This window comes from Pongo abelii, chromosome 5 (genome assembly GCF_028885655.2).
Source record: "Pongo abelii isolate AG06213 chromosome 5, NHGRI_mPonAbe1-v2.0_pri, whole genome shotgun sequence".
NCBI classification, from domain to species: domain Eukaryota; kingdom Metazoa; phylum Chordata; class Mammalia; order Primates; family Hominidae; genus Pongo; species Pongo abelii.
The window spans coordinates 106,741,436-106,749,163 of NC_071990.2; the positions used below are offsets into that span (position 1 = coordinate 106,741,436).

General features: G+C 42.4%; 1 pseudogene; it reads left to right on the top strand.

Moving 5' to 3' along the window:
• Nucleotides 1–736: 736 nt before the first annotated feature.
• LOC100440208 (chromatin assembly factor 1 subunit B-like) lies at nt 737–2,391 on the top strand (annotated as a pseudogene).
• The last annotated feature ends 5,337 nt before the right edge of the window (nt 2,392–7,728 follow it).

Below are 7,728 nucleotides of genomic sequence, written 5' to 3' on the forward strand. Positions count from 1 at the left end.
TACAATAGTGACATTCAATAAAATGAGACATACCCGTATGCTGTAAAGAGACATATATGAGAATATGTCACTGTAGCAAGAGTTGGAGACAACCTAAGTGCTCACTACGAAAGGAATAGAGAAATCAAATATGATGGCTACACATTGTGGAGTACCATGAAGCAGTTAGAAGCAATGAATTATTGGATGAACATGCATATGAGGGAAGATCTTAAAAATCGAATGATGATTTTTAAAAATAAAGTTACAGAATGAAATTGATAGCACCCCATTTATTGACTATTAAAAACACATACGTGGCTGGGTGTGATGGCTCACACCTGTAATCCCAGCATTTTGGGAGACTGAGGTTGGAGGATTGCTTGAGTCCAGGAGTTCGAGAACAGCCTGGGCAACATAGCAAGGCCCTGCCTCCACAAAAATTAGCCAGGCATTGTGGTACCTCCCTGTAGTCCCAGCTTCTCTGGAGGCTGTGGTGGGAGGATTGCTTGAGCCCGGTGGCTGGAGGTTGCAGTGAGATGAGATTGTGCCATTGCACTCCAACCTGGGGGACAGAGCACTCTGTCTCAAAAAACAGAAATAAAAATAAAAACTCCGGTCCCGCCCACGAGGGGTCGGGGCCTGCAGTGTGCGGGAAGCAGCACAGCCCTGCCCGGGAGGTGACGGCACCGCTGACCGTCCAGGTCCCTGCAGAACGGTGCCAGAGAGACGTTTTGCCCCTTCAAGACTCAGGAGGATGAAAGTTATCACTTGTGAAATAGCCTGGCATGACAAAGAGCCTGTGTACAGCCTGGACTTCCAGCATGGGACGGCAGGGAGGACGCACAGACTGGTGTCTGCAGGCGTGGACTCCGCTGTCAGGACCCGGAAGGTAGAAAAAGGATGAGATGGAAATGCCATCATGCAATTTTTGTCCAGTCTTGCTCGTCATACCAAAGCCTTCAATGTCCTGCGTTTTTCTCCAACTGGGGAGATTTTAGCATCGGGAGGAGATGATGCTGTCATCCTGTTGTAGAAGGTGAATGATAACAAGGAGCTGGAGCAGATTGCTTTTCAGGATGAGGACGAGGCCCAGTTGAACAAGGAGAACTGGATGGTTGTGAAGACTCTGCGGGGCCACTTAGAAGATGTGTGTGATATTTGATGGGAATATTATGGCTTCTGCCTCTGTGGATAACACAGCCATTATATGGGATGTCAATAAAGGACAAAAAATATCAATTAACATAACATAAAAGTTATGTCCAAGGAGTAAACCTTTAGGTCAATATGTTGCTACTCTGAGCTGTGACAGGGTGCTGCGGGTATACAGTATACAGAAGAAGCATGTGGTTTTTAATGTTTCAAAGATGCTATCTGGAATAGGGGCTGAAGGAGAGGCAAGAAGCTACAGGATGTTTCATGACAACAGCATGAAGTTGTTCTTCCGTAGACTGAGTTTCACTCCTGATGGATCTTTGCTCCTCACACCAGCTGGATGTGTGGAATCTGGTGAAAATGTAATGAACACCACTTACGTTTTCTCCAGGAAGAATCTTAAAAGGCCCATCGCTCATCTTCCATGTCCTGGAAAAGCCACTCTTGCTGTTGGCAGCTGTCTGGTCTACTTTGAACTGAGGCCGGTGGTGGAAACAGGTGTGGAGCTAATGAGTCTGCCCTACCGCCTGGTATTTGCTGTGGCTTAGGAGGACTCTGTGCTTCTGGACACCCAGGAATCCTTCCCTTTCGGTTACGTGTCTAATATACATTACCACACCCTCAGTGACATTTCATGATCTAGCGATGGCGCCTTCATGGCCATTTCTTCCACAGACAGTTACTGCTCGTTCGTGACATTTGAGAAAGGTGAACTTGGAATACTTTTAAAAGAGAAGTCAGTTTTGAGCACAAGAACTCCTGATACAGCAAAGAAAACCAAGAGTCAGACACACCGAGGGTCTTTGCCAGGACCCAGACCAGTAGAGGGAACAACTGCCAGCAGAACCCAAGATCCCAGCAACCCCTGCTCGACCCCCACTCAGGCCAGACAGGCCCCAGCCCCAGCAGCCATCAGGAACCCTCCCTCTATCATTCTGCTGTCAAAAGCTCCTTGCCGAGGCCTTCGGAGGAGAAGACCCTGCCGCCCAGTAGTTAAAACACAAAAGCCCACCCATCCCGGAGGGTCACTCTGAACACATTGCAATCCTGGAGCAAGACAATACCCTGGAGAATAAACTTAATACCCTTAAAGACAGACACTCCACCAAAGTCTGTACCAATCAATGTAATTTCCACCCCTTCTGCAGAAGAATTTAGTAAGAGATGCCTGGAAACACTCAGGGCAGTCCCGCAGAGCTAAAACAGCCCAGACTCAATGAAAACAAAGGGGGCACTGAAAGTCTGGAACCTTGATGGGACCTTGGCTTCTGTTCAAAGCCTTCCAGGCCTCCCATGTGTGCAATGAGGTGGTGAAGCTGGAGATGCCTGAGACCAGTCGCATCCATGGAGTGGGACAGATGCTGTAAATGGATTTCTGTAACAGAAGTGACATGTGTACTAATTTTTCTCCAGAAATATGGATGCTGTTTTATTCAGTCTCCATTTTTAACTTGGGGATGTGAACATTTTAACATACTGAATCCTCTTTTTCATGAGTCTCTGAAACTGGAGCAGTTCAACATTATCCACTGTGAAAATCAATGAGTCCTCCCTGGCATCCTCATGAAAGTGCAGTCACTTCGTGGAGGGACTCCTTTTAAAGTTAGAATTAGGAAGATGAGAAAGTAATTTGAGATTTTGCTCTGTTGAATTTTAGAATATTTGAAGTAATTGTTAGATTTTGCTTCTAAGGAGTTGATCGATTAAACTTTGGAAGATTAAAAAAATAAATAAAAACACATACATTGTAGGGTTCACTAGAGGGACAGAACTAATAGGATAGATAGATATAAAGGGAGTTTATTAAGTATTAACTCACATGATCAGAAGGTCTCACAATAGGCTGTCTGCAAGCTGAGGAACAAGGAAGCCAGTCTGAGTCCCAAAACTGAAAAACATGGAGTCTGATGTTCGAGGGCAGGAAGCAACCAGTATGGGAGAAAGGTGTAGACTGGGAGGCTAGGCCAGTCTAGTCTTTTCACATTGTTCTGCCTGCTTTATATTCTAGCCATGCTGGCAGCTGATTAGATGGTGCTCACCCAGAGTAAGGGTGTGTCTGCCTTTCCCAGCCCACTGACTCAAATGTTAATCTCCTTTGGCAACACCCTCACAGACACACCCAGGATTGATACTTTGGATCCTTCAATCCAATCAAGTTGACACTCAGTCTTAACTATCATATACATATACAGAAAGAAGTGGTTTGCTGCTATAAACTCCGTGAGACATCCAAGAAATTGTGAGTTCCCAAAGTGTGAGAAGGGAAAAGTCTGCCTCTGAACACCCATCCCCATTAGGGAACCTGAAAATCCAGACCACAGGAGGATTTAACCTTACCTATAATGGAAATGGATTTCGAGTTGAGCAAAATATAAAAGTAGAAGCAGCAGCAGGAAAAGCCCTGTAGGCACTCCTGGTCCCCAGCTAGAGCCCAGGGAAACCATCCCTGGCTTTATCTCACAGCAGTCCTTGGGGACAGCAACAGAAGCCAGTGGAATTGGGGAGGGGCCACAGGGTGAAGGAAGCTTCTAGCTGAACTTTGTAATAATTTTGATTGAGCATGAATTTACCTAAGCAGATCAGGGGCAGGGGTACTGCAAATGGGAAGTGTAGATACAAGGGCAGAAGCCACAGTGCATGGTGCAGGCAGGCATGAAGGGAGGGGCAAGGCCTGAGACTGTTTGCTTTCTCAGCAGGGAGGCTTGTAGCCTGGGGCAAGGTTTCAGCCCTGGTGACCAGCTGCCTGGATATAAACTTTAGGATATTGGTGGGGTATGGCGGGAGTGAGACTGGCCTTGCTGGCTGTGTAGGAGCTAGGTGAGGCCTGTCACTGCTGGTTTTCCCCCACTTCCTTGGTGACCTTTTAGATGCATCAGAGGCAACCACAATCCCACTGGGAACATAACTCTATTGGCGGGAGAAACACCTCCCATCCGTGGCCATCAACAGTGACCGAGGCAAGCCCTGCCCAAGGAGATTCTGAGTTCAGACCCACCTAACCCTGCCCCAGCCTGGTGGTTTTTCTCTACCTGCCCTGGTAGCTGAAGACAAAAAACATAAAGTCTTGGGAGCTCTATGACCCCACCCATTGCTGGCAAAACCCGAATGCTTCTCCTGGCCAAGGTAGGGCAAGCTTATATCAGCCTTCAACTATTCCAGCTAGTGCTCTCTTGAAAGTGCCATCTCCTGGCTGGAGGCCAACCAACTCAAGCCATTATGGCAACTCATAACAGAACAACCCTGCTCCAAAGAAGGAGAAAACAACAGCTAATTCCACTGCCTGCAACACCCTGGCTAACCAGAGCTCTTGAGTCTGTCCACATGACAACTTCATTGCTAGCAAAACCAGCATTCAAGAAAACCAGTGCAATAAACAAAATTACAATCAAGGACTCCTACAGAGTCTACTTTACTTCCTTGCCACCTCCACTGGAGCAGGTGCTGGTATCCATGGCTGGGAGATCTGAAGACAGATCATATCACTGGACTCTTTGCAGACATTCCCCTGCACCAGCCCAGGACCTGGTAGCCCCAGTGGGTGGCTAGACCCAGAAGGGAAATAGCAATCACTGCAGTCTGGCTCTCAGGAAGCTCCATCCCTAGGGGAAGTGGGAGAGTACCACAAAAGGGATCACCTCGTAGGACGAAAGAATCTGAACAGCAGCCCTTGCATTCCAGATCTTTCTACTAAAACAGTCTACCCAAATGAGAAGGAACCAGAAAAGCATTTATGGTAATATGACAAAACGAGGTTCTATAATACCCCCAAAAGATCATATTAGCTCCCTGGCAATGGATGTAAACCAAGAAGAAATCTCTGAATTGCCAGACAAAGAATTCAGAAGGTTGATTATCAAGCTACTCAAGGAGGTGCCAGAGAAAGGTAAAAACCAACTTAAAGAAATTTGGAAAATGTTACAGGATATGGTGAATCCATATCCTGAGAAATAGGTATCATAAAGAAAAGACTATCACACCTTCTGGAAATAAAAGATACACTTAGAAAGATGCAAAATATGCTGGAAAGTTTCAATAATAGAATCACATAAGTAAAAGAAAGAACTTCAGAGCTCAAAGACAAGGCTTTCAAATTAACCCAATCTGACAAAGACAAAGAGTAAAGAATAAAAAATATAAATAGACAAAGCCTCCAAGAAATTTGGGATTATGTTACATAACCAAACCTAAGAATGATTGGTGTTCCTGAGGAAGAAGAGAAATTTAAAAGTTCGGAAAACTTATTTGCTGCAATAATCAAGGAAAACTTCCCTGGTCTTGCTGTAGATCCAGACATCCAAATATAAGAAGCTTAAAGAACACCTGGGAAATTCATCACAAAAAGATCATCACCTAGGCACATAGTCATCAGGTTATCTAAAGTCAAGATAAAGGAAAGAATCTTAAGAGCTGTGAGGCAAAAGCATGAGGTAACCTATAAAGGAAAATCTATCAGATTAACAGCAGATTTCTCAGCAGAAACCCTGCAAGCCAGAAGGGATTGGGGTCCTATCTTTAGCCTCCTTAAACAAAATAATTATCAGCCAAGAATTTTGTATCCAGTAAACTAAACTTCATAGATGAAGGAGAGATACAGCCTTCTTCAGACAAACAAATGCTGAGAGAATTTGCCCTTATTAAGCTAGCACTACAAGAAATCCTAAAAGGAGTTCTAAATCTTGAAACAAAACCTCAAAATATACCAAAATAGAACCTCCTTAAAGCATAAATGTCACAGGGCCTATAAAACAACAACAAAAGAAGGGGATGGGGGAAACAGGTATTCAGGCAACAACTAGCATGATAAATAGAATAGTACCTCACATCTCCATATGAACATTGAGTGTAAGTTGCCTAAATGCCCCACTTAAAAGATACAGAGTGGCAGAATGGATAAACGTCCACCAACCAAGTATCTGTTGTCTTCAAGAGATTCACTTAACAAATAAGGACTCACATAAACTTAAGGTAACAGGGTGAAAAGATACATTCTATGCAAATGGAAACCAAAAGTGAGCAGGGGTAGCTATTCTTAAATCAGACAAAACAGATTTTAAAGCAGCAACAGTTTAAAAAGACAAAGAGGGATATTAAATAATGATAAAAGGATTAGTCCAACAGAAAGATATCACAATCCTAAATACATATGCACCTAACACCAGAGCTCTCACATTTATAAAGCAATTACCACTACACCTAAGAAATAAGATAGATGGCAACACAATAATAGTGGGTGACTTCAATACTTCACTGACAGCACTAGACAGGTCATCAAAACAGAAAGTCAACACAGAAACAATTGACTTAAACTATACCCTAGAACAGATTAGCTTAACAGTTATTTATAGAACATTCTACCCAACAACTGCAGAATATACATTCTTTTCATCAGCACATGGAACATTCTCCAAGATGAACCATATGATAGGCTGCAAAACAAGTCTCAATAAATTTAAGAAAATTGAAATTATATCAAATAGTCTCTTAGACTGCAGGGGAATAAAATTGGAAATTAACTCCAAAAGGAACCCTCAAAACTATAGAAATACATGGAAATTAAATAATCTGCTCCTGAATGATCTTTGGTTCAACAATGAAATCAAGATGGAAATCAAAAAATTCTTGGAACTGAATAATAATAGTGAAACCTCTGGGATACAGCAAAAGTCCTGCTAAGAGGAAAGTTCATAGCATTAAATGCCTACATCAAAGAGTCTCAAAGAGCACAAATAGACAATCTAAGCTCACAAGGAACTAGAGAAACAAGGACAAACCAAACCCAAACACAGAAGAAGAAAAGAAGAAACAAAGATCAGAGCAAAACTAAATGAAATTGAAACAAAAAAATACAAAAGATAAATGAAGCAAAAACTGGTTGTTTGAAAAGACAAACAAAATTGATAGACCATTAGCAAGATTAACCAAGAAAAGAAGAGAGAAGATCCAAATAAGCTCAATTAGAAATGAAATGGGAGATATTACAACTGATACCACAGAAATATAAAACATCATTCAAGGCTACTATGAACATCTTCATGCACACAAACTAGAAAACCTATAGGAAATGGATAAATTCCTGGAAATATACAACCTTCCTAAATTAAACCAGGAAGAGACAGAAATTCTGAACAGACCAACAACAAGAGTGAGACTGAAATAGTAATGAAAAAATTGCCAGCCAAAAAAAAGTCCACAACCAGATGAATTCACAGCTGAATTCTATCAGACACTCAAAGGAGAATTGGTACCAGTTCTACTGAAACTATTCTAAAAGATAGAGCAAAAGGGAATCCCCCACAAATCATTCTATGAAGCCAGTACTACTCTAATACAAAAAGAGGAAATCAAACTGTCACTGTTCACTGATGATATAATTTATATCTAAAAAACCCTAAAGACTCATCCAAAAGGCTCCTAGATCTGATAAATGAATTCGGTAAAGTTTCAGGATACAAAATCAATGTATACAAAACAGTAGCACTGCTATACACCAACAGTGACCAAGCTGAGAATCAAGTCAAGAACTCACCCCTTTTACAACAGCTGCAATAAAATAAAATAAAATAAAATAAAATAAAATACTTAGGAATATAC